This window comes from Phyllostomus discolor, chromosome 7, assembly GCF_004126475.2.
Source record: "Phyllostomus discolor isolate MPI-MPIP mPhyDis1 chromosome 7, mPhyDis1.pri.v3, whole genome shotgun sequence".
Taxonomy (NCBI): domain Eukaryota; kingdom Metazoa; phylum Chordata; class Mammalia; order Chiroptera; family Phyllostomidae; genus Phyllostomus; species Phyllostomus discolor.
Window position 1 is genome coordinate 28,776,112 of NC_040909.2, and position 27,267 is coordinate 28,803,378.

The window sequence follows — 27,267 nt, forward strand, 5'->3', positions numbered from 1 at the left end:
TTATAGACAATAAATATTTCTTGAATGAATGAATTAGTGGATGAATAAATGAATGAAGGATATGTTAGTCTGCACCTCTAAGAAGCCGGTGCTAAGATGGGACTAAAAATGCAAAGATATTATTAGGGGAAATGCTTGCATGAAAGGAGATAGGAATGGAGCTGCAGAAGGCTGAGAGAACCATCAGGCCATGACTCTAGTTTTATTCCAAGTAAAAAGAGAGGAGGTTCGATGGTGTGTTCTAGTCTGCTTATGCAGACAAAGGCAGCCAAGGCATCAGGCAATCCTTAAGCGAAGTCAGCCATCAGAGGCCTGATTTCATAGCTCTGCTGCAGTAGCTCATGGGGAGGCGCAGTAGCTGTTGAGAGAATGCGGCTGCTGGGCCCTTGGCCAAATGTGATCCTTATAGTTGGAGGTCTGCGAAGTGTATCCTCACGGCTGCATGGTGGGATAGCCACTCTCTCTGGCAGCAGTTGAGTTCTCTTCTTAAAATGAGAATGAAGGTAGTGAAAGTTGGCTTGGCTGGTCATCTCAGCCCACATTTGTATGTGATGCCTTCCTAACTGAGCTGTTAGAGCTTGTGTGGCCTCCTGCAGCTGTAAGGAAACTGGCACCGGGTGCTCTTTAGGTCAGCATTTGCCCACTTTTAAAATGGCCGCCATCTGGTAACAAATATGATGTCACTGACAAACAAATATGTGTATCAGATGGATTTGTATCTTAAACTTTTTGGGGGGCATTTCTTTAATGTATTATTTATTGTTTTCCACAAGTAGAATTTGGAAGCATAGAAATATTCCATGAGCTTTTCCTTCTGAGAATATGAAACTGAGAGGCCACTGCGTTTAGCACCTGATAGCGATGATCTATTGCTCTGCAGGAGGGCGGGGCCAGCACTGTCTGTAAAGAGGAAGCCCTTGAACAAGGTGTGGAATGGAGAGTATAGGATCCAGAAGTCTGGACCCAGCCTCTGGGCTCAAGGACAAAAGTACAATACTTATTACTCATTTTATAGGTGAGAAGCCAGAGACAGTAAGTCATTTGCTCTGGCACTCTAAAGCTCCTGCTGACCAGTGCTCACCAGAGCAGCACCCTTCCCATCTCCATCGGAGTGTAGGTCTTTGGAGGTGGTAGGTAGGAGCAATCGATTTGCAAGAAACACGAGCATGTCAAGTAATTGAACTTTCATAAGGCAGAGATTCTTTGTGTGTCTCTAGGATAATTATTGTGAGCTATAGTAGCCGAGTTCCTCCTCAGACAGCCCTGCCACAGGGCATGGACCATAAGGAGACACTACTCAGATGTCCATAATAAGCCGTAAGGTCCAAAAACACACAGTACTCTTAGCTGGGCCAGTTTCCTCGTAAAATATTTGAACATTTCCTTTATTTACTCCTCTCTGTAAATTCATATTTTTAAATTCTGTTTTTTCTTAAATATTAAATTGAAAAGAGAGACTTAGAACTGTGAAAATGTAACTTTTGGGTAGGTGATTGATTAAAAGAATGATGGGCAACTACAAGATGATTAGTGATCACATAGCTTAATCATGAAATTCTGAGAAATGAGACTAATTTGGTGATGAACCATGAAGTGGTTATTATTTTCCCCATTCTTTTTGGCTGTTAGAAACCTTGACTCCAAATTTTCAGCACCCAGAGAAGTTATTGTTTGTTTGTTATCTTGCATATATATGTAAAATAAAATTACACAGTCATTTTTAAGTTCCTACACCAAATATTTAATCAGTCTTTGATGTCGAATGGAAAAATTCCCTCTGGGATGTAAGGGTTTAGTTGCAGAGAAAAAAGACATGGTGAGGCATTATTTACATCTGATGTACATTTAGTTGATGATAGCTTATTTAATCTAGCACACAACTAGAACATTAAAGAAATGACTCCTTTAAATAAGGATTTATATTTAAATCCTTATATGTAATGCTGATGATTTCTTTCACATTATTAATTTTTGCCAGGCACTTCGTTGCACTCTCACCTTACCACAGCAACTCACAAACTGAGTTTCAGAATAGCATTTGCAAAGCTCGAACAGTCTGAGACTCGGGGGCTCTGGGCCCACTCCAAGTGCAGCTCTCAACCCAATTGTTCAAATGCGGAGGCTTCGCTGGTGTAGGCCTGGCTGTCTCCTGACAGCCCGACCAGCTGTTGCCTCTTAATTTTCCTTTCAGCCACTCCTTGGGCACAAAAGCCCCTTCCCTGTGCGAGGAGAAAGCTCTGACCCAAGAGGGTCACACTGGGCTTGCCCAAAGACCACACGTCCTTCTCAGTGTGAGCTTCTTCATGACTTACCTTCCTTTTAAGTGCTCAACTGCAAATAAGGCAATTTGAACTCTGTTAGACAATGAGATCTTCATATTGTTTTAATTTTAGAAAAGAAAACATCTATTGACGGTGATTCTACTTCTATATACTTGCCCTGGAGAAATGAAAGCATGGCTATAAGATCTGTACACAAATGTTCTTAGCAGTGTTGTTCATAGGACCACTAATTAGAGACAAGAGTCAATCAGCAGGTAAATGGGCAAACTTCTAGTTTACCATGCAATGGAATACCACTTAGCAATGAAAAATAACAAATTATCAATATATACAACAGCATGGATGAATACCAAAACCATTATACTGAGTGAAAGAAGCCTCAGACAAGAGAGTTCCTATTGAATGATTCCATTTCTATAAAGTTCTAGAACCAGCAGCACTTATCTGCAATGATGGAAATGAGGCCAGTGGTTGCCTGGGGGTTGTGGTGGTGGGAACTGACTCCAAACCAACACCTTTGTGGCAATGGGAATGTTTGATGCCTTCGTTGTGGTGATGGTTACCCCGATGTATATATCTAGTGAAACTCATTGAATTCTATACTGTAAATGAGTGCATTTTATTGTCTATAAATTATACTTCAATAAGTTGATAAATAAAAACACACAGATAACATATCCAGGAATAATTCCCATCAGTCTTTGTTTTAGCTAATGAATGGCCAGGAGAACCTTGGGTGAAATCATGGAGATAGTAAACAACTGGGAAGGTCTCTTGAGACACAAAGTCCTCAGTCCTGGAAACGGTCATGGAGTTTTCTTCTAAAGCCAGTTGAACAGCATTGTCTTCCACAGGAGTGCTAATCGAGTTCTAGGGTCTTCTCTCAGGAGGCAAATTGGCTATTTAAGGGTGAGGGGCTGGGATCCCTCAGCTCCTTTTATTCGGTCTTTACAGTGGGAGGGCCTCCCTGGCATGGCAGGGAGCCGCTCTGCCAGGTCTCCAAGGACCTCATACCCACCCCAGCAACCTGAGCAGAAAGCACAAAGACTAGTAGCCCAGACTCTAAACCCCAGCCCAGACAGGGAAGCTGTGGATCTGCTGGGCTTGTTAGCCCTCAGAAAAGAAAACCAAATACGGCTTCTGTGTTCCTAGATGGCCCTCCTCTTCCAGACTCTAGATAACTTAGGGACCTGACTTGTAAATATAGATTGATGGCAGTTTTGTTTCACATTTATCACACATTCCACTGAGTTATATTTGTGTTTCCACCTGACTCTCATATTTACTCCTGCAGTTACTCCCTAATTTTCTGAGCTCTAGAGGATAATTAGAATAAATCTAATATTCAATGAAGATGCGCTGACTCCCCACCCAAAGCACATTTAATAATTTAGAGTGTTCCTTCCACATGACAGGCTGGGTAGGTGCCTGTAATTGAAATTTAAAAGATTATACCTAATGTGAAAAATTAAAGTAGATACACAATAACACCTGCCCAACCAGCCACTTCGCCATTGTGTACTAAGCATGCAAAATAGAAATAAGGAAAATCGGCGCCCATAATATCAGCCATTCATAAAGAAAGTCAGCACCCATGTACCTCTCAAAATAAGTTTCTTACCTGAGAAAGCTGTGTGTGATTCCATGGTCCACCCCTTAGCTAAATATAAATTATACAGTAATTATTAAACTAAGGTCCCTGCTGGTCAGGCTGAACGCATCTTTAAGTGGCCTTGCTTGTCCTGTTGTGGTTCAGGTTTGGAATTAATCAATTAAGCAGAAAATTAAATAAGCATTAATAATGGCTTTAAAGTAGGATAGAATACAAAATATAATAGACTAAAACCTCATATAGCGCATGCTTCAGACAGCGTTTTGGACATGCCACAGAGTGGTTTTCCTTTAGTCAATGAAATTGTTTCCCAGGCATGAAAGTGTCACAGCTGCTCTCGGGGCTCGTGCACTTGCCGCCTGGAGAGCGTCATCGTGGTGTCCGAAGGAAACTGAGCTGCTGTAGGAGACGAGTAGAGCTGTTTTGGATCATGTCTGCTTCCAGTCAGATCACCACCTCGGACTCATACGCTAGTTTGTTGTTGAAGTGATTGAAATATTTTGCTTTGGTGTTTTGAGCAGACTTTAATTTAGGTATTTGTGATAGATATTTAAATGTGTCCTGTCTGATCTCCGTGAAGGGGCTTTATGTTTTGTTTTGCAACAGCGAAGGCCGAGTCAGTACCAGCCCCTCCTAGGTCCACTCGTCCCACTCTTTTCCGTTTTTGAAAGCACATCTTCAGGGGAAAAAAACAACAACAACTTTCCGGCAAGGAACAGCAGTATCTAATACCTTTTGCCATTCACAGCTAACAGCATTTTCTAATTTTTCTTTTTCTCAATTTCTCTTTTTCCAATTTCTAAAACAATTCAAAATAGAAAAACAGAAAACTTACAAAAAGATTCAAAATGATTGTCATGTTTCAACGTACTATGTCTACGTATCATGTCTGTGTAACTTGGCTTATTTTCAAAAAGTCATTTTTTCAGTGTCTATCTGCAGAAAGCGTGTTTGTGATGTTGCCAGCACTTGCAGCTCACCGGCCAGGCTCTTCTCTGAGGTCGCAGGAGTGGTTCTTCATAAATTCACCTTAACGTTTAGTGCACTGGCGTCCACACGTAAGGATACAGGTTTTATGAGTGTGGAGTGTGACTCTACAAACCCAGCTCACAGCTAACGCTGATCATCCTTTCCTGCTAACTCGTGACTTGTTCGGGTTTCTCTTCCTGGCTTTATATTATTAATGGGAGTTTCCTGTTGCCGTTATAGGTTTTCTGGCTAAGTACATGCAGGCTCCGGCACAAATAATGCCCCCTTTTTATTACAAAATCTTTTATTACAGAATCATAAGCATGTAATTCTGTAACATAGCAATTTCATAGCACACCATATGATACTTTAGGTGAAATATTCAAATTAAAGTGATAAATTATTACACCCATATTATTACCCTACCAGCCACACTCAAGCAGGTGTTTCTTCTGTTGGACCCTGTGTATGTAGAGGAGTTTCAAGTGCCCGCAGTCTTTCACTGCATTTTGTACCTGAGCATTTTGGGTTGCAGAGAACAAGGTGACTTTACCCTTTCTATAGCTCAGGTTAATTTTTATTTTGAATCTAGGAAAAAATGAACAAACCCAACTCCTCTCCCCAGCTGAACTCTACGTGGTCTGTTTTCCTGGTTCCATATAGCATAGAGTTAAATTAACTCCCCCATTTTCCTCTATGCTGTACCTCCCTACAACCCCATTTTAAAATATCATAGTTTGAGCCCTGGTTGGTGTGGCTGAGTGGATTGAGCGATGGCCTGTGATCCCAAGGGTTACCGGTTCGATTCCCAGTCAAGGCACATGCCTGGGTTGCAGGCCAGGCCCCCAGTGGGTGGTGCGTGAGAGGCAACCACACATTGATGTTTCTCTCCCTCTCTTCTCATCTTTCGAAAAATAAATAAATAAAATCTTAAAAAAAATAAAATATAATATAATTTGACAATTTGTATAAACAGTTGCTTACGAACAAATAATCTGCAGCTGTATATTTAGCCTTCTTTCATTTGCGAGATTACTCATTTTGAACAAGACTAATCTTTGTGTATTCGTGGCACTCTAGATGAGAAATTTTAGTGCTGTACTCAAGAGGGCTAGAAAGTGACTTAGGATTAAAAAAAAAGCAGGTTTTGAAAAAAATTTTTAAACATTTCCTTTGACCTCTAGCTCTGCGCCATCGACAAGAAGGTCACTCCCGGGCAGTGCTGACGTGGTCACAGGCTGCGCTCTCACCGTTCCCAGTGCTCCCTCCTTGTCTGGAGCCAGCCTGCTGGCGTTCCATACCTCACCTCTAACTTTCCACTCCCAGTAAATCATACGCCCACAGTCTCTCAGCTCAAAATGCCACCTAGGCGGCATTATTGCCAGAGTATATGTTCCCTGTCATGTCGACAGTAGTCATTGATTCAAATGCGATGGCAGCCCTGAGGAGCACTCGCGGCACAGCAGCTGGGAGGCAGCCGGCCAGGCCTGGGTCACGCAAAGCACCGCGAGCATCCTGAGAACTTGTCAGAAATGCAGAATCTCAGGCCCCACCCTAGACTCACTGGACTAGAAGATGAGTTTTTAACAAAATCTCAGTGATCCTTATGTACATTAAAGTTTGAATACCATCAGACTCTAAGCTCAGTGATGACATGGACCAAGTGGATGCCGGAAAGATGAAAAATGAAGGAGGAATTTCGGAGGCATGGGCATAGAAATCCTTTACGCACGCTTCCTGAGTCTCCTAGCTGTTACCTTTTCCTCACTAGATACCCCTACATTTAAATAATCACTTATGTAAGCCACCAGTGGTGCAATAATATGGTTTCTTCTTCTGCAGTAACCATAGAATATTACTTAGTTTAACAGAAGTGGTCACATCACCATAAAGTAAGTCTCCCGGACTCCTTAATGTATTTGTTAAACATAACATACACATTAATGGCGTAAAGGAGCTTTACCTTTTATATGGTACCCCACACATAGTCTGTGTTACAGGTGCACACTGGCCCTTTTGTTTATAGCAGCTTAGTCTCCCCCTGACAGCACTTTCCACGTGACAGAGCACAAGCAAACACCGATTAGTGAATGACTGTTTTTTAACAGGGTTTGGAGGGCCTCTCTGTGAAAATACTTATTACTGGTGGTGTCAGCTGGGTCCTCTGGGAAGCAGACATTAAGACAGAGTTAGAAGTACACAGATGTGTTGAGGGTAATTTCTGTTGCAAGAATGATGGAAGTGGGATCAGGAGTAGGTTGGAGAGTGTCTTCACCCTGTGTTGCAGGCCTGACACTTAGAAAGGTGAGTAGGAAGAAGGAGTGGGTAGGAAGAGCCTCAGACTTTGCTAAAGCCTGGAGACAGCCTCGGTCAGCCCAAGGGGGTCAGCCCATTGTGGATCAGACATTTCCCATGGAGGAATCCCACACGGGCAGAAACACTGTGCCTTACCATCCTCCCAGTGCAAGTGCGCGACAGATCCCCAGGTGCTGCAGTCGGAGGCCATCAGCTCACTGCGTGCCTTGCAGCTGACCAGCTAGGTCTTGGAAGAAGATCTGAGAGACAGCCAGATGCCAGTGATTAATTAGAGTCATTCCACATGCTTGAGATGAGTCAAGTGGTATTTGGATAAATAGGCTATAATTCTATACTTTTCTCTAACTTAGAGTAACCATACCTCCAGGATGTTCAAATTAAAAGAAAAAAGAATACCCATACATATTTCACAACAATCCACTAAAGTACTAGTGCACTTGAAAGAGGTTTGGACCTGACTGGTGTGGCTCAGTTGGTTGGGCATTATCCTGCAAAGCAAAAGGTTACCAGTTAGATTCCCAGTCAGGGTATATGCTTGGGTTGTGGCCAGTCCCCAGTTGGGGGCATGTGAGAAGCAGCTGATTAATATATCTCTTGCATGTCAATTTCTCCCTCATTCCCCTCTCTCTAAAAATAAATAAATAAAATCTTTAAAAGAAAAAGAAAGAGGTTTGGATCCAGACTTCATCATTTTCCCAGTTCTGCCATTTACCAGCTGTGTGAATTTGAGCAAAATAATAAAAATAGTAATCTTTCTAAGCCTCAGTTTTCTCACCTGTGTAATGGGATTAATAATAATACCCAGTTTTCAGGGTTAAGTAAGGAATAAATTAGATAGTGTGCAAAGAGCTTATCTCAGTACATGAAACAAAGTACACAACAGTTTCTCACTAAAAAGAAAAAAATAGTGTCAAAGCAAGTTGGAATGTTTTATCAAGTTCCATGTAACATCTTTGAATTGGTTCTGAATCAGTTTTTAACCACCTGGGAGTCCTTATTATAGCTTATAAACACATTTGCTATATGAATTACGTACAATTTGGAATACAATACTTGTATAGTTTTTGCATTTATGAGAAATATATAATTACTTCAGTTGGTTAGTTTATGTCAAACTGTGGTCTTAATTGTATCTATCTGGGCCAGTTAGTTTAGCACCAAGAAAAGTTATCTTCTCTGTCAAGCCTGTAGACAGTTCCTATAACTAAGGCCTGATCCCTACAAACATGTGTGCCCTCTTGTTGGTGGCTCAGGGGCGCCATTGTTATGCCCAGAAGTAGGACCCTGGACAAAGTTCTTTCTTTAGAAGATGTTCCTATGCCTGCCATCTCGAGCCCATAAACTGGCAGCTAAAATTTCCAGCTATTTTCTGTAAATGCATTATAAACATAAATATATTTTGTACTAAGAAGCATAATAAGGGCAAGAATATACATTAGTTTTTCCACTGTTGTCTCACTTGGAATTTAGGCCAACTTCAGTAGATTAAAATATACAGCTTGGTAGGCGTGACTCTGACCTTTGCAGTAGAAATATTCAGGTAACACTTGCAGTTATTTTAACAGAACTCCCTGCTCTGAGTTTGTAATGAAATCAGGGAGTTTGTCTGAAATGTAGGCATTTGGCCTGCACTCCCCTTGCAGGCTGTGTGTGTAAATGAATGCCTGGTTTTATACAAGTTGCTCTGACTTCTGTTATTTTCTCCTTTAGTAAGACTATACAGAAATTTCAACAGGATGCTTTTCCATAACATAGATTTCTAGAAAGGGAAAAGTCTGTGTTCACTTCAAGTAAATGTATGATTTTGTCTCTCTTAGGGGGCTGTACATGGAATTAGAATATTCCCGATGTGATTGTATGTGCATAGTAAAATCATTTGCTTCTTACCACAAATCTGGTGGGATAGGCAGGCCATATTTATCTTAAAGAAGGGCATGCCCCAGAAGTGGCCTAGTGACATGTTTAGATAGTATTGTTTGACTACTGTATATTGTAAACAACTATAATGTATCCTGAAATTTTTTGAAATTTGTAAAAGATTTAGTTAAAAATCAGTTGGAGCAGATTCTCACTCTTTTCTTTTTACGTGGGAGAGAAAAGTGGGCGCTTTGCTTGGAGAGTCCGCGCAGCCTCTGCCTTGGGTCCGCCGCCAGGGTGGGTTACGCCTGTGATGTCACTTATCCTACGGAGATGCTGGGAGGTTTGGAATGGCTGCTGTAATGGAAGGCAGCTGGGACGTGACCCTCCACTTGGAGGGGCCGAGGCTCCAGCTGGGCCATGCTCAGAAATGAGCAGGTCGTGACAATCTGAGTCAGGCTACCTCAGACACAGAGGCTGAGGGGCTGCCAGACTCCTCCTGGTGACTTTGCTTGGTGTGTCTGAGCCCATGCTTTCTGACTGGGCTGCTCGTCAAAGTCCTCAATGGGCTCTCGGAGCCTACTGTATACATCCCCTTCCAATCTCGAGTTCAAGAATATGTGTGTGGTTTGAAATGAGCTATGGCGATGGTATTTACACCAGGGATGTTGGCAAATGCTACTAATCAGGGCTTCTCTCTCCCCAAGAGCCAGTAGTTAAACGTTTACCTGCACAGCCCTGACACAGCCCCGCCCCCAGGGCTTCTCATTCGTGGGTCTGGGGCGGAGCTCAGGAATTTGCATCTCTAACAAGTTCCCTGGTGCAGCTGCCGCTGATCTGAGGAGCACACAGTAAGAGCAATTTGTCTGGAACTATGCTGTCTAACTCGATAGCCACTGCCACATGTGGTTACTTAAATTCAAATTTTAATTACAGTCATGCGCTGCATCATGACAGTTTGGTCAACAACAGACTGCATGTATGACGGTGGCACTGTAAGATTACAACGGAGCTGAAAAATTTTTATCGCCTGGCGACATTGTAGCGGATGTGAAGTCGTACAGCAACGCATCACCCACATGTCTCTGGAGACTCTGGTATAAACAGACCTACTGTGCTGCCAGTAGTATAAAAGTATAGCACAAACAATTACGTACAGTATCTAATATTTAATAGTAATAAGCGACTGTATTGCTTGCTTATGTATTTACTGTGCTATATTTTTATTATTATTTTACAGTGTATTTTTTCTACTTTCAAAAAAAGTTTGCTGTAAAACAGCATGCCATGTTACGCCAGCAGCGGCCTTATACATCTGATGTTCACAGCGTCCCTGGATTGCGTCATTTTCTCTTGTACGCTGACATGCTGCACAGGGTGGTAGCCTGGGAGCAATATGCACTATCATGTAGCCTAGGCGTGTAGCAGGCTGTGCCATCTCGGCTTGTGTACACGCACTCTGATCTTCACACAATGAAACTGCCTAACGACAAGTTTTTCAGAAGAATCGGTCTTTAAGCAGTGCAGGACTAGTTAAAATTAAATAAAATTTTAAAATCTGTTCCTCATTCACATTAGTCACATGTCAAATGCTGAAACTAATACAATGTTATATGTCAATTATATCTCAGTAAAACTGGAGGGGAAAATGCTTAAGAATTACCTGTGGTTAGTGGCTACCACGTCGGACAGCATGCTTCTAGAGCAGTCCATCATCTCAAAACAGCCCTACGCAGCAGTACCACTCAAGGAGAAAACCTTCATACCTTTCTTTAAAAGTTCCACAGGTGCTTCCAGTGGGAAACCTGTTTCAGTAGTCACTACAGTTATTAAATGTTGATCTTACATTTCAACCGTCTAAAAGTAAAACTCAAAAAAAGTTGTTTTCTTTGTTTTGTACTCACTTAGGTGGAAGGATCGGCTTGCTGAAATTGTCAAATACTGATCACACGTTTTTATACATGAGGACACTGAGGTGCAAAGAGGTTTTGTCGATCTGGGACCCAGCCCCAGGTCCATAACGTTTTCAGTTCAGTGAATGTAATTTGCTTCTCAACAGAAGACAGCGTGCTGCTAACTCGAGATGATTGCAGGTGTTTGGTGGCGGTCCCGCCTTCAGGCTGTATCAGGGCCCAGCACAGCAGCACTGTCACACCGCCTCAGACTGAGCACAGGGCGGGGGAAAGCCCAGAGGTCTTCCCCACTTGATCTAATAACAGCTCCCTTCCAACCACAGAGCGACATAAATTCCGTTTATTGAAAACCAGTTGATCATGTTAATGAATAGGAAGTGTTCAAACCAGCAGATTACACAAGACTACTGAGGGCATAGAATTTAGTTAGAGATGAATGGTCAAGCCAAATACTTAACAGTCATTGATGACACCTGTGGAAAAAGCCACCAAAAAGCCTGAGTTAGTGAGGACTCCACAGGCAGGGAGAGGCCTGGCAGTCAAACCAGGAACACACTGGCCTGGACGGTCGTGGTGTGGGGTGGGCTCCTTGTGTGTCATTGGTTAGTGGTCTGTGTATTGCATAGCCTGGCATATGGAAGCGTGCTTCGTGAGCTTCCATCTCCAAGATGCTTGTGTGGCCTAAGTAATGTCTATTTATTTCAGTTCCTGTGTGACTTAAATTTTATGTTTTTTATGGTGAGTAAAAATATAGTCAGTGCTGTTTCTCTTTCCTCTGAAAGATTTATTATAATTGATTCTATTTTCTCAAGAGGCTGTTTGCCTCTCTGAGCTTCAAAAGCTGTTGTCTGGTTCTGTAGAAATCTCTTCAAGACCACTTGGGTGTTTTTGTTTCTTTCCTAGGCTTCCTTTAGGAATTTTGGAATTCTTCCTTTTAGAAATTTCCCACAGCCATTATCCTTGTACCTTTGTACGTACCATTATGTCCTTGTCACTTCATATCTTAAATGACCTTGCTGCTCCTAGGCAGTCACCTTTCACCTCCGTCAGCAGAGCTCTCCCTAAACACCACTTCCATCAACATTCAACTTCCAACAACTACTTCCCACTCTGCTGGGCACAGGGAATGCGGAATACCGTACTAAACAGGCACATTTAGTTCTACCCTTTTGAGCCTATCATGAAGTTTTCCTCCCCCCAGAAGTTTTTCATTACTTCCTGAAGTGGGTTGTGTTGTTGCCCCCAAAAGATATGTCCCTTCTAGTGGAATGAGTCAAGGGGCATCTAGTTCATCAAGACCTGGAGGGTGTGCCCTTATAGGAGCCAGGCTGTGCTGTTCTTTGGAATAAAGTTCTTTGTAAATGTAAGTGAAGGGAGGCTTGTCTGATGAGATCATTCTTGGATTATGATGAGCCCTAAATCCAATGACAAGTCCTTGTAAGAAGAAAGAAGAGAAAACGGAGGCAGAGATATGCTGATGAGACCATGGGAAGACAGAGGCAGAGACTGTAGTGACGTATCTATGAGCCAGGGAGCACCGAGGACTGCCAGCAGCCACCAGAATCTAGGGAAGGGGCTGGAACAGGTGCTCCTTTAGAGTCTCCGGAAGGACCCAGCACTGCTGACACTTTGATTTCAGGCTTCTGACCTCCAGAACTGGGAGTTTCTGCTGTGTAAGCCACGATGTTTGTGGTTCTCTGTTGCAGCAGACCTAGGAAACTAATATACTTCCTTTACCTTCAAAGTCATGAACCCTTTTATTCAGTTTTCATGTGGTAGTAATAGAGAGATCGGGTTATGTAGTCAGACTGTCCTGGTTCAAGTTCTAGACTCGCCAGTCACTAACTGTATGATGTGAGTCACATTTCCCCAACCTCTGTTCCTCAGCTTCCTCCTCTGTGAGATCAGAGCAATAGCACATTATAGCACTATTATGAGGAAAGAATAATATTCTGAGTGCTAATAACACAGAGCACTCAGAATCATTGCTGGGATGTATAATACTTATAACAATCGTGTTACTACTATACTACTAATTTTTGTCGATGCTAAAATCTTCCAGACTCTCTCACAGCCCGTCCAGACCGGTGTGTGTTTCTCACTCCTCAGCACACACAGCACTTTATGTCTCTCCTCTTGTGGTTGTGTTTAACTTTCTCCATCAATATATAAAGCAAGAAATATTTACTGAGGATTTACCACATTCAAGGTATTCTGCAAGTCACGTTGGAAAAAAAATGTGTTAATGCCACCAGGGAATGTAGAATCTTAATAATAAGAGATATGTCTACCTTAAGGTGATCACCAATAATTTTTATACAGTGGGTATAATTCCAAACTATAGAGAGGACTGAAGAGATGATTTCAAGCAGGAATTTTCAGGAGCATAGTTTCAAGCTTGGCAGGAACCAGGCAGTGCTCTGACCAGACCAACCAGGCTGACCCTGTAGGAAAGGGCTTGAAAAGCAGTGTAGAGGGTATAAGGTGCTCAGTGCTGAGACTTACAGATAAGTCAGTCCAGTAAGGCTGACTCATAGACTCTCTCATCTCTAAAATTTAACATGAATTAGAATTGTTTAAAAGCAAACTGTCATTAGCAGCAAACAAACAAGGATGGGATATAACTTCATTTATGCAATCAACTAAACACTATTGATCAAGCAGTTACATGCACCCAGCGTTGTCCTGTGCATTGAATACTCCGAAGTGAACAAAGAGGACAAAAATCCCTGCCTTCATGGAGCCTCCATGGAACTGAGGGAGATGGGTAGTAAATAAGATACATGTGAAATACGTCCTATGTCAGAAAGTGGTGAGTACTCAAGAGAACAAATAATTCAAGAAGAGGAATAGAAAGCCTCAGGGAGGGGTTGAAATTCCAGGTGGGTGAAGAAAGTGAGTTTTGAATCAAGACTTGAAGAAAGTTCATGAGTGAGCCATGAGCGGTCTTGGGCAAGAGAGTTCCCAGTGGAGGAAACGTCGAGGGCAAAGCCTGAAGGCAGGAGTTGCCTGGTGTGTTCAAGGAGCAGCCAGGTGAGTGCATTGGAGGGAGATGGGTGAGGATCGTAGGGGCGTGATCGTGCAGGACACTGTGGGATATGGGGAAACTTTGGCTCTTAACTCTGAGTCGTTGGACAGTTTTGACAGAGCAGTGACAGGAACCTTCACATATTTTATAGGATTGTTGTAACCACTGTGGTGAGAATATGCTGAGGGTAGGAAATCTAGAAGCAAAGAGACCAGTTATCATAGTAATCCAGGAAAGAAGAGATGGTAGCTTAGACCAGCATGGCAGTGGTGAGGTGGGGTGAGCAATGGTTGAAGTCTAGACGTTATTCTGTTGCTATGAATGACAGGGTTTCTGGCACAACAGTGGCAGAGTTGAGACGGAAAGAGTGGAGTCAAGGATGACACCAAGGCTGTGGGCCTGAGCTCTGGAAAGAAGGGCCTTGCCACTCCTTGAGGTGGGGAAGACTGTGGGGGAACCATTCCGAAGACAGTCGTGAAAATGAGACCATTCCGTGATGAAGCTCTTTCTGATGAAATCTAGCTAATTAGGAAAGAAAAGAGGGGATGGGGTGGAAGATGGGCAAAAATGACGAAGGGGATTGAGAGGTACAAATTTCTAGTTATAAAATAAATAAATCACAGGACGTACTATACTACATAGGGAACACAGTCAATAATATTGTAATGCTTTTTCGGTGCCAAAATGTTACTAGATTTGTGGTGATCGCTTTGTAAGGTATATGGGTATCAAATCACCATGTCGTTGTACGCTGCAAACTAATATAATGTTGTATGTCAACTATACTGTAAAAAAGGATGAAAAGAGAAAATATGGTAAACAGGAGAAATGATCAGGAGTCAGTAGACCAATGTCTTCAAATATGAAGTTAAAATGTAACCAAATAATTTCACATACTACTAAATTGTCCTTTGAGTAAGTGGTAAGTGGTAAGACATTCTTAGGCTTGGAAGTATAACACCCAGGAGGGCCCTTTGGAAATAACTACTGATGGTTTGAAGAACAAATCAAAATTAAGAACTCGGGAATGAAGAAGGTATGGTAAAAATCTGGGCAGCTACACTGTATGTCTTAATTCAGAGTAAAAGTCTAGGATAATTTTTCTACTTTAAAGATTAAAATCTCTGGGAGTTATGATTTCAAAACAAAATATAATTAATATAAAAATTACAAACCTTCATACAAAAGCAACATGTCACTAGAATTGGGAGGTAATGGGAATCAAGTTGGAAAAAGCCTTACTCTTTTGACTTTCTTATCAGTAACAGCAGGAAGCCAACCAATATTATTTAAAGTGAGAAAATACAAGGCATAATGACTCCAGCTTCCACACATTTTTCATAATCACTATTTTTATCCTGAAGAGATATTTTAGTAACTAGTATATTTTGTGATAAAGAAACCCCTGAAGTTCAGCAGTTACTCAATTTCAGTTCTTGATTTCTTAATATGAAGTAAAGTTACATTGAATACCTAGAAAACATACTGTACTGCTTTTCTACTTCTTCGGGAAGAGTGTATCACAAGCACAGGGACTCACCCAGGACAAGGTTACTGTCTCACAGCTCCGGCGGTCAGAAGTCTGAAACGGGTCTCGCGGGGCTCAAGTCAAGGGGTGGGCAGGACAGAGTTTCTTCTGCAGGCTGCGGGCCCTGCTTCCCCAGATTCCGGAGGCTGCTGCACTCCTTGGCGCATGCTCTCTTCTGCCCATTCTCAAAGCCTGCAGTGTCAGGCTGTGTCCTTCCAACGCTGCTGTCTCTCTAGTTGCTCTCTTCTCCCCCTGCTCCACTTTAAAGGGCTCTTGTGTTTATCTTGGGCCCTCTCAGGTACTCCAAGATGATCTCCCTATTTTAAAATTTCTTGACTACCACATTAATTCCCCTTTGCTAGGTAAAGGAACTTATTCAAAAATTCCAGGTAGATAGCTTTAGGAAGGCATTATTTTGCCTACCACAAATATTCTTAATGTTGGTAAAAATGTAGCTTTTTAAAAGAGGGACAATCTTAGAAAAGCAGCATCCATTCTATACTATTAACTAAATACAAACCTTTCTTCAGTTCTACCAGTTTTTTCCCCAATGTCCTTTTTCTGTTCCAAGGTCCAATCTGGGGTTCCAGGTTGTATGTAGTTGTTGTGTCTACTTAGACTTCTCCTGTGACATTCCCTGTTTTTTTCTTGTCTTTCATGACCTTGACACTCTTAATGGCTACTGCTTACTTGTTGTATAGCATGTTTCTTCATGTGGGCTTGTGCAGTGCCTTCTCAAAATTAGGTTGAGGTTACATATTCTGGGCAAGTGATGTGTCCTCAGTGCATCGTATCAGGTAGACAGAGTATGTGATGCTGATATTGGTGTTAACCTCGATCACTGGGATAAGGTGGTATCTTCCCTGCAGATGGTGGTGTCTCCCTTGTAAACTTATGTTTTTGTCCTGTAATTGACAAATATATTTGGGGAGATGGTTTGAGACTAGTACCCCAGTTTCAGGTGAGATGATTAAGGTTCAGAGAGCCTGGACAGCTCACACAAAGTCCCACGGCTAGTAAGAGGTAAAGCCCGAATTTGCCATTGGTTTTGCCTTATTGGAAGTCCATGTTCTTCTGACTGCCTGTTTTAGGAAGTGTGTTCAGTGATGATGCACAAAAGAGCAGACAGCCTGGAGCGAGGGGGCCCAGCTATTGAATAAGCCCGAGCTGACAATTTTCAAACTTTTTGATCTCAGGACACCTTTACAGTCTTAAAAATTATTCAGGAGACCAAAGAGTTTTTGTTTATATGCTTATAACTATAGATGTATTCTGTATCAGAAAGTGAAACTGGGAATTTTTAAAAGTCATTGAAAAACAACAGTAATAAACCTGCATATAACAGTAAATAGCATATTATTGTGAAAATTACTTTTTGTTTTACAAGTGATTATTTCTCCACATATAATTGAAATATACACCAGTTTTCTACATCAAATTTCTGTTAATATATTCATATTGTTACTAGACTTGGCTCCATCACTAGATTAAAAAATTATGTTATGATTCTAGTATCTCAATATGTTTAAATATTTGTTAGGACATATCTTTTGCTTTTTTATTTGCTTATTAGTATTTTTTTAGTTTTATTTTATTTTGTGATAAGAACACTTAGCACTCTATCTACCCTTTTACCAATTTTTTCAGTGTACAATATGGTATTGTTGATTATAGGTATAGCGTTATACAGCAGATGTCTTGATCTCTTATTCATTTGATGAACTACAACTTTATGCCCATTGATTAATAACTCCTTGTGAGCGCCCACCACCCCCAGCCTTTGGCAACCACCATTTCATTCTCTGATTCTATGAATTTGAGTATTTTAGACCACATTAAGTGGAATCATGCATATTTGTCTTTGTGTGCCTGGCTTATTTCATTTAGCATAATGTCCTCAAGGTTCATCCACATTGCACATTATGAAAATGAAGTATATTTTCCAAAATAAAAAAAAATATTGTGAAGAGCAGCATTGTTTTACATTTTTACAATTTTAAAAACTAATTGGCTTCATAGAAGGCAGTTGGTTTCTCATATTGGCTTTGCATTTAGGCTGTTATGATACAGCATGACATAGTGCCTGGAAGACTTCCCTGCACACCCACACGGGGATGAAAGTGAAAAAAGCAGGTAGCATCCCAGCATCCTTCTGAAAGTAGTTTAGATTTGGGCTCCCCTGAAAAGCTCTCGGGGACTTTCAGGGGTCCCGGGACCACTCTTTGAGAACTGTTCTTCTAGGCATGAAGTGAGATACTTCAAGAACTAGCATTAAATATTCCTGCATATCATGAATAATTTCTCCATTTGCAATGCCCCGTTAAACAATTTTTAATAAACTGGAAAAAAGGATAATGAAGCAGCAGGAATGCCTTTTATGAATAGGGCTCTCTATGGTAAAAACCCTACTCAATTTGAATTTTACGGGTGTGAAATCATTAATAAGCAGAAATAATGTCGCCTGTGTTATTGTAATGGTCATAAAAATCTGCAGTCTTACTAGATGATGCACTTTTATGCTTTAATCGACATCATTTTATGTGCTAAGTAGGTGGACGCAAGGTCTTGAAACTGAGGGCCATCCTGCGGGGATCACTGTGCGCTGAAGTGCATTCGTTAACTTATATATTTCCCCCCACAGAGCTGGGGAGTTTCTAAACCAATCGCCCAGAAGCCTTGCTGCAGCGCTCGCCAGGCGCGGCAGTTGTTCATCACTGAGGAATCTCAAATAAGATGCAAATTGTCTGATAAGTTGTTTTGTGATACTCTTCAACTTTTCAGAAAAATAGTCCTTGGAGAGCTGTGGCATCAGCAAATGTAATCAGCTCTTTAGAGCAGGTTGACTTTCAGCCTCCATCACCAAGGAAACGAAACCTTCAGACACCAGGAGGCATGGCGACGGCAAAATGCGTCTTCCCTGGTGGCGTGGGATTTCAGAGCGTATCTTGAGATGGACGGTTCTTTGTCAACACTGATAAATGACACATATAGCTATCTCTATTTCAGTTTCTCTGGTTATATTCTTCAATGAATATATTCCAATTTTCTTTAATTTTCTCGTGGGAGGATATAAGATTGTCTTTAGCTGAATGGCCTGAGAAAAATTAGGTTCATTTCACAAAGGCACGTAATGTACTGATAGGATAAACACAATTTTCATTGTCTAAGTGAATTAACAGCAAAGGTACTCATGGGCCCAGATTTATATTTCTGTATATGCACTTCTTCCATTGTCAAGATTTATTAGATTCTATTAGTTTCCTAGGGGGCTTTTCAACAGGATCCTATTAAGTCAGATCCCTTCCCTTCCCTTCCCTTCCCTTCCCTTCCCTTCCCTTCCCTTCCCTTCCCTTCCCCTCCCATTGTTTAAAATAATTATTTTGTTTTTATTGAGTGAAACAACACAGGACTTACACATTTGCATTGTTAAATGTTTATAAATTTGTCTTTAGTAAAATATTTTCGTAATAATTATCAGATTATTTTTAACTTTGAATTTTGCTTATGTTTTCTAAAACTGTATTTTGTTGATTATGCTATTACAGTTGTCCCAATTTTTGCCCCCTTGCCCTCCTCCATCCAGCACTGCCCACTCCCTCAGGCCATCCCAACACCATTGTTCACATCCACGGGTCATGTGTATAAGTTCTTTGGCTACTTCATTTCCTATGCTGTACTTTACATCCCCATGGCTATTCTGTAACTACCAATTTGTACTTCTTAATCCTCTCATCTCTTCAACCATCCTCCCACACCCCATCACATCCGGCAACCATCAAAACACACCCTATACCCATGATTCTGTCTCTGTTCTTCTTGTTTGTTTTTTAGATTCAGTTTTTAATAGATATATATTTATTGTACATAGTTTTGATGTTCTTATTCTTAAATAAGTCCCTACAACATTTCATATAATAATGGTTTGGTGATGAGGAACTCCTTTAATTTTTTCTTGTCTGGGAAGCTCTTTATCTGCCCTTTGATTCTCAATGTTAGCTTTGCTGGGTAGAGCAATCTTGGCTGTAGGTACCTGCTATTCATGATTTTGAATATTTCTTGCCAACCCTCCTAGCCTGCAAAGTTTCCTTTGAGAAATCAGCTGACAATCTTATGGGAACTCTTCTGTAGGAAACTAACTTCCTCTTGCTGCTTTGAAGATTCTTTCTTTATCTTTAACCTTTGGCATTTTAATTATGATGTGTCTTGGAGTGAACCTCTTTGCATCTATTTTGTTTGGGACTCTCTGTCCTTCCTGGACTTGCATGCTATTTTCTTTACCAAATTAGGGATGTTTTCTTTCATTATTTTTTCAAATAGATTTCCAATCTCTTGCTCTTTCTGTTTTCCTTCTGGCACCCCTATGATATGAATGTTAGACCTCTTGAAGTTGTCCCAGAGGCTGCTTACAGTATCCTCATTTTGGGGGGGGGGAATTCTTTTTCTTCTTTTTCTTCTGATTGGTTGTTTTTTTTGCTCCCTTATGTTCCAAATCATTGATTTGATCTCAGCTTCATCCACTCAACTGCTGTTTCCCTGTAAATTGTTCTTTATTTCAACTCGTGAATCCTTTGTTTCTGACTGGATCTTTTTTGTGCTGTTGAGTTTGTCACTAAGTTTCTTGAGTATCCTTATAACCAGTGTTTTGAACTCTGCATCTAGTAGTTTGCTTATCTCCATTTTGTTTAGTTCTTCTTCTGGAGTTTTGAGCTGTTCTTTCATTTGGGCCATGTTTCTTTGTTTCCTCATTTTGACAGCCTCCCTGTGTTTGTTTTTATGTATTAGTAGAGTTACTGTGATTCCCTGTCTTGGTTGCATGGCCTAATGTAATAGGTGTCTTGTAGAATACAGTGGCACAGCCTCCCCTATCAAGTTGAGTACTTGAGGTACACACTTTGTGTGGGCTTTATACACCTTCCTCTTATATTTGAGCCTTGATTGCTGTTGGCAAGTCAATGAGAGGGTTTACCCAGGCCATTCAGCTGCAAGGACTGGCTGTGACCACCGACCACCAACCTCCACCCTCTGTGGAGGATCAGCTGTGCAAGTGCTGGGTTGTGGTGCTCCTACATGGTCTGTAGCTGTCCACTGTGTGTGTAGGCTCTAGGGTTGCCCTGGTAGTGCAGTCCAAGATCAGCCCCCACCTATGTTTTGTCCAGGGCCCACCCTGCCTGGGCTATGAAGCAGTCTGAAATGGCTACTACCTGTGCTGGGCTTGGAGATTCCCAGGCAAAGCCAACCTGTAAATCTAGGCTGGCTGCTATTAATGCTGGGCCTGGAGCCACTTAGCAAGAGATATGGGGACTGGGGTGTCATTGAGGCTGCCTGTTGCTTGTTTGAGAGGATTTAGGACATTGTGAAGCATTAGGCAAGACCAGCCATTCACATGAAAAAGTCTTTGTTAACAGCTTGGGTGGTCCTATAAGTTAGTAGGACAAAGTCTCAGGAGATCTACAAGGCAAAGCAAACAGCGTTAGCCTGGTTTATGGAGTCTCGGATATGGCACCTGCCTGCTGGCTCTGTGGCTCTGTGGAGGAAGGTTTCAGAAAAAGGACAAAGTCCTCTGTCTGCCTTTCTGTGTGGGAGAAAGCTGTCCCCCAACTCTTGCCTTGACACTGGACACTTCAGTTCCTCCCTGTATGCCACTGGTGCCTTTCAAGCTGCTAGCCCAGTACTGGAGCTCAGATGGAGTGAATCTAAGTAAGTTTGTATGTTCTTTAAGTAGAACTGTGTTCTTTAAGTAGCATTGCTTTGGGACTCCAGAATTTTCTTCCACTGACTCACTCCAGAAAGGAACCAGTCCTTTCTGGGTTTTGCAGCCAGAAATTATGGGGACTTATTTTCCTGGCACTGGAACCCTAGGTTAAGGGGCCTGGTGTGGGGCTGGGACTCCTTGCTCCTGAGATATCCCTCTGAGTTTTTATATACCACATGTGGATGTGGGACCAGCCTGTTCCGTGTCTGCGCCATTCCTACCAGTCTGGATGGTTGTCAGACCATAGTTAATTCCATAGTTGTCAGGCTTTCATTCAAGTTGATTTCTGCCTGTTCTGAGTGGTGGTTGTTCTATAATTTAGTTGTAATTTTGATGTGATTGTTCGAGGAGGTGAGCCGTGTTTACCTATGCTGCCATCTTGATTAGAAGTCCCCGAGTTTTGCTTATGTTTTAAACTGAGCCTTACGATGGACAGTGCTGACACTAGGAAAAGTTAGAGAACATGTCTGATGTCACACAGCAGTGTGGGAGAGATGGACTGAACCTCAGGTGTTCTCACTCTGCATCTCTGGATTTCTCCCTTTACTATGAAGGCTTCTTGCTTCATATTTATTATATAAAAGGCAAAGTTGAGAAGATGCATCCAACTACATGATACTAGATAGGATCAAAATTTCTTAGATAAAAAAGGAAAATATATTTTTTATTTTATAAATGGTTATGGTTTCACGTTGGTGAGCTAAGAATGTCTTAGGGCCAGCAAGCATCTTCTGGCAGTTTGCTGACTTCCTCCAGCTGTTCAGTTAACAGAGGGGTGCTGCCAATGGGAAACAAATGTTTTCCAGGAGAGTGGAGGTGGAAAACAGAAATTATAACTCTAGGAGTTCACCAGAGGGGCAATCCCATATGGCTCACAAGGTGTTCTCTCTGCCAACAAATTGCTAAATATGTTCCAATATGGTCCTGCCTGTGTTAATGAGGAAATACAGTGCAAGAAAAATAAGAGAGAAGGTAGAGGTTTCATTTTTATGGCAGTTTAAATTCTTCAGCTTCGTTATAGTCTAGTTGTAGTCTCACTTCTTGTCAAATACTTGGTGGCCAGGAACAGAATGCAGTGGTCTAGTAGCTCTTAGGTAGCAAGAGACTAGTTTGCTGTTCTACTGGTTTGTAGAACAGTAGCATTTCCATCACCTCAAGCATGTCAGAAATGCAGACTCTCAGGCCCCACTCCAGCCCTATGAGTCAGATCTGGATTCCGTCAAGTTCTCCAGATGCTTCATATACACACTGGTCTAGTCCAGTACTCTGTGCCACGCATTTGCAAGCCTTAGAGCAGGAAGGCAACCTGAAATCTGTTTTTAGGCTGGCAAGTTATTGGCATCCCCAGATGAGATACCTAAAGCCCAGGACACTTACGCCAGTTGCCTAAAGTCACAGAACTCAAGGTCTTCTGCCACCCAACACCAAACACAAAGCATCCAACTATTGTACCAGCTCCTTCAGAGTCTTTGTTCAGTCTCCCCATAGCTCCCTTGAGAGAATGGATTCCCTGGCTGGTATTTATTTCTCTGAATCTAGTGGGGAAAAGACAAACTTTACCTACTTTGTTGGCTTTTGCTCTCCTAACTAGAACAAAAAAAATCAGAGAAATATCATTTTGCCTATGGGAAAATCATCGTGATACATAGGATAAAAGCACCAACTCCAGAGCTCGAGGGGAATCTATTTCTGAGTGGGTCATGGAACTTGTTTCTAGGGTGTTTGTGCAGGAAGAGAGCCTTTGGTGCAGCTGAAGAAAAGCTCACAGCAGAACCTGCTGTCCTATGTATTAAAAAGGCACTGTACTGTACCTAATTTAGCTTTCCATACAGATAGGGTCATGAATATACATTTTTTAAGGAAATTATTTTTCACAGCCTCATATGTGATCCTAGAGGCTAAGCTAATCAACACAGCTAATTTTAGCCTTGGCTTTGAGGGTTTAGTTTAGAAAAGGTTACTTGTACTACCTATAGCTAGCTTATTGTGTGGGAAAATAATGCATAAAAAAATACAAAACCAAGCACCTGCTGTCCCACCACCCCCAAGCCCGTAAACATATTGTTTGTATTTGAGGTTGAGTCTCGCCTACAGTTAGTGATATCATTCACTAGTGGACCTGAGCCCTGCTCTGCCATGAAAAACATTTTCTACTCTAAGGACCTGGGAGGTCCATGAGCTGCATTTCTCTGAGACGAGGAGCAGGAGCTGGGCACCTGCGAAAGCTCTGCTTATAGACACTGTGTCACAGAAAGTGAGAAGAGGCACCTCACGGATGAGAAGGGGCTCTGGGGGACGTGCAGAGGAGACCCAAGGCTAGGGTGGAATTAAGTCGCTGCCTCTCCCTTGTTAAGTCTAAGACTGTGGAGATCATGGGGACATCCAAGGGTCTGGTTCCACCTTCTCTTTCAAAGGGCAGGGATTGGTGGTGGTGGAGGGTGGGAGTCAGGTAGGAACTAGGGGGAAGAAAGGCGAAGCGATCCACATCCCAGGACTTCAGAAAAATCTAGCCAAATTCAAACTGAAGGCTGCAGCCCAGTGGGGCTAGGTGTATAGAGGAAGGACACTATAAAAGCGCTGTCCAGCGGGACTTTCTGTGGTGATGAAGTGACCTATAGTCTTGTCACAGGTGGCTTTCAAGTACTTGAGATGTGGTTAGTGTGACTGAGCAACTGAGCTTATCATTTTATTCCCTTTTAATTAATTGTCATGTAAGAAGCCACATATGTCTAGTGGCTACCATATTGGACAAGATGATTCTAGAAGGAGAGCTCTTTGAAGGAATGAAATTGGAAAGTAAGAGTGAATTCAGGGAATAATATTGTAGAACATCCAGGTAACAAAAGCCAAGCTCCTCGTCTAAAGAATCATCTAGAAAGCATCAGAAAAATAAAGCTGCCTGGACCCAGCCCAAGGCCACCCAGTCACAATCCCTTTTGGTGCACACCTTCAACTGAGAGCCACTGTATTCACTAGCAGGAGACAGATCTGAAAAGTGGTTTGCAGCCAGATGATAAAAGGCCTTGGCTGCTGAGCAGAAGATTTTGTACTCAGTGTTATTGGCAGTGGGGAGCCACTGAAGGGGGAGGGCAACATGGTGAGTGCTTTAGGCAAGATCTGTGACAGTGCGTGTAAGATGTGGCGGAGGCAGGAGGGTGGAGGTGATTACAAGAGCCGAGTGTTGAAGATATGTGGCCTGGACATTTCTCCCTCAGAGTATGAGAGGGTTGATATCACTGGGGGCTGTCCATATTTTTTCCCTGGACCGAACGTTGGTTCAAAATGTTCCTTAGCTAATACGTGGCTGCAAGCCACCACCCCACTGAATGTTATAGTGGTTGAAAACTGCAGTCATTTCCCACAGGGCTCTTTGTGATGAAACAGAGGTGCAGCAGCCATTTGGAATATGGAGTAGGGGACATGGTATCCATAAAAAGGGATGACTCATCCTGGGAAATCATGGCCACTGTTCTTAGAGGTTGCCCTTCTCCCGCTAAGCCTTCTGAGCTGCAGCGAGCGTCTTCATGACTACAGATGGGAACTGGGGCCCCATGAGAGCTGCATTCTAGGCCCAGCTGATGACTCACTGCACAGCTCTGCTACACCGTTGTCACGGTTCACAGTGGGGGAGAGGCGGCTTTTAAAAATTGAAGAGAAAAATATAATCCAATACATGTTGAAGTTTAGAAATTGACAAAATGCCTTTTTGCAATCCAAAAGAAGTTTTAGTCAGTCCTTTTCTTCTAATAATTCAGGGGAAGAGATGTGTAGAGGTAAGAGACTGGGTACCTTTCGCCTAGCGCCCAGGAAATGGAAGGCTGGGGTTTAGGAAGGAGATTTATCTGTTTGGTGGAATTCAGCTCTCTCGCTGAAGGACAGGTTGCCTCTTATCAAAGAGTGTTTTCTCCAGTTCTGCTGTTGGCCCTTTGTGTGTAAATGCTGCTTTTACATCTCAGTGGTAGTGTAACCTAGCTGTCAGCCCGTCCCTGGGAGATTCCAGAAGCTTTGCTCCAACTGCAGCTTGTGTAGAGCTGTCTTTGTAGTTGCCTCTACAGCCTTCCCTCACCCTTTGTTTCGTGTTCGAAGGCCAGTGGCCTCCATTTGGCACTTACTGGTTCAGGCAGCAAGCCTAGCTTTTTGACCTAAACTAAGTGTCTGATGAGTTTAACATCTCGCAGAGCACATGACCTTCCACCAGCTCACTGGCTCTGACCCTTCCCACTCTCCTTCCCTACCCCTTTTCTAGAGTAAGGCCAAAGCCCTCCTCTTGTCTCTGGCAGAATGGATCATACTTTCATCCCCTGAATTCTTGTCAGGTCTTTTCTAAATACTTAGAGTTGGTATGAGAACTATTAAGAAAACTGACTCTTTCTACCTGCTGCAGTACTAATAGCCATTTATTGAGCACCTACTATGTGCTGGACGCTGCTCAATGAGCATTGTAAGGTGTTGAGTAGGGTCAGTAGACTAGGCCTCATGAGATAAAAAATTTAACTGTCTGAGATATGACTGGTATCTGACAAATGACTTATGTTCAGTACCCATAGATGTACTATGGGCTCTATTGTTTTCTTAAAATCCTGAGGACTAAATTTATAATGTAAAAGAATGTGACCTTGCTGGCACATGACTTTAGGGAGTGTTTTACATACTGCATAATGTCACTTATATTTTATAAAATATTATATTATAGCTATGAGTATTATTACTGTTACCCCCAAGTCTTTGCTTGGGTTTTCAGAAGCACTGCCTGAGATGGTTATCCTGTTGCATGTGGTACTGAGGGGGAGGTCTCAGAGTATTGGGTTGAGTGGGGTGGGGTAAGTCAGGACAGTGCAGTGGAAGGGGCTGAGCACAGATGCGTCCTCAGATGGAGACTAGCCCCAGCCTGATCCCACAGGGACCTCTGGGGCCTGAGTGACACCACAGAGTTGGTTCCACCTTGAGTCAGTCAGTTGTTGGCAAGGACTACCTGGTGTGTGTGTGGGGATGGGGTTTGACATACAACCTCCTTAACCAGGGAGTTCTTTGATCTGAGGGCAGTTGTGTGGAAAAGGAGGCGTCTGTGCCTTGTTAGTGGTTATGAGCTAAATCGTGTTCCCCTGAAATCTGTCTGTTGCAGACCTGACACTCGGTATCTCAGAATGTGACTGTATTGGGAGACGGGGCCTTTAAAGGGGTGATTAAGTTAAGGTGGGACAATTTGGATGGGCCCCAACCCAGTCCGACTGGTGTCCTCTAAGAAGAAGAGACGAAGACACAGAAAGAGTCCAGGGACACCGGTGCATAGCGGGGCAACCCCTTGCCAGCCAAGGAGAAATCGAAACTGTCAACCACTTGATCTTGGATTCCTAGCCTCCAGACTATGAGAAAATAAATTTCTGTTGTTTAAGCTGCCCAGTCTGTGACATTTTGCTGTGGCAGCCCTAGCTGACTAACACAGCAACCAACATTCACAGAGGCTGGAGTGTGTCTGGTAGAGAAATTTCTGTGGGACATCAGTAGTCACTACACCCACTTACAAGTGAGAAAGTAGTGCCCAAAGAAATGAAGCAGCATGCCCAAGGTCACACAGCCAATAAGCCACAGAGGCCACATGTGAACCTTGGTCTGACCCTATAGGCTGTCCTCTTACTCACTACTCTATACCACCCCTCCTGGAGGCAGGCAGTCTTTCTCAGAAAGAACAGACGTCACCAGTTAACTTGGGCTTCAATTTCTCTGATTTGTATCCTGATTTGTCTCATCTTATGCAAGATGCAGCCCCATGGGGGAACTGAGGCAGTTCAGCATAGTGTCTACATGTATATGACTTCTGAAAGCATTGTCTTTTAACCCTGTTTTCTTGAGAATATTATAGTGCATTAATCACAGGTTTTCTCTACATATAAGAAGGTGATGTTGGCTGGTGTGGCTCAGTGGATTGAACACCACCTGTGAACTGAAAGGTTGCAGGTTTGATTCCTGGTCAGGGCACATGCTTGGGTTTTGGGCCAGGACTCTGGTTGGG

General features: G+C 42.4%; 1 protein-coding gene across 9 annotated transcripts in view; it reads left to right on the top strand.

Annotated features, from left to right (window-relative positions):
• The window catches only part of NEK11 (NIMA related kinase 11), a 216,287-nt gene that overhangs the window by 107,180 nt on the left and 81,840 nt on the right, over window positions 1-27,267 (top strand). The gene's annotated exons all lie outside the window — the stretch shown is intronic.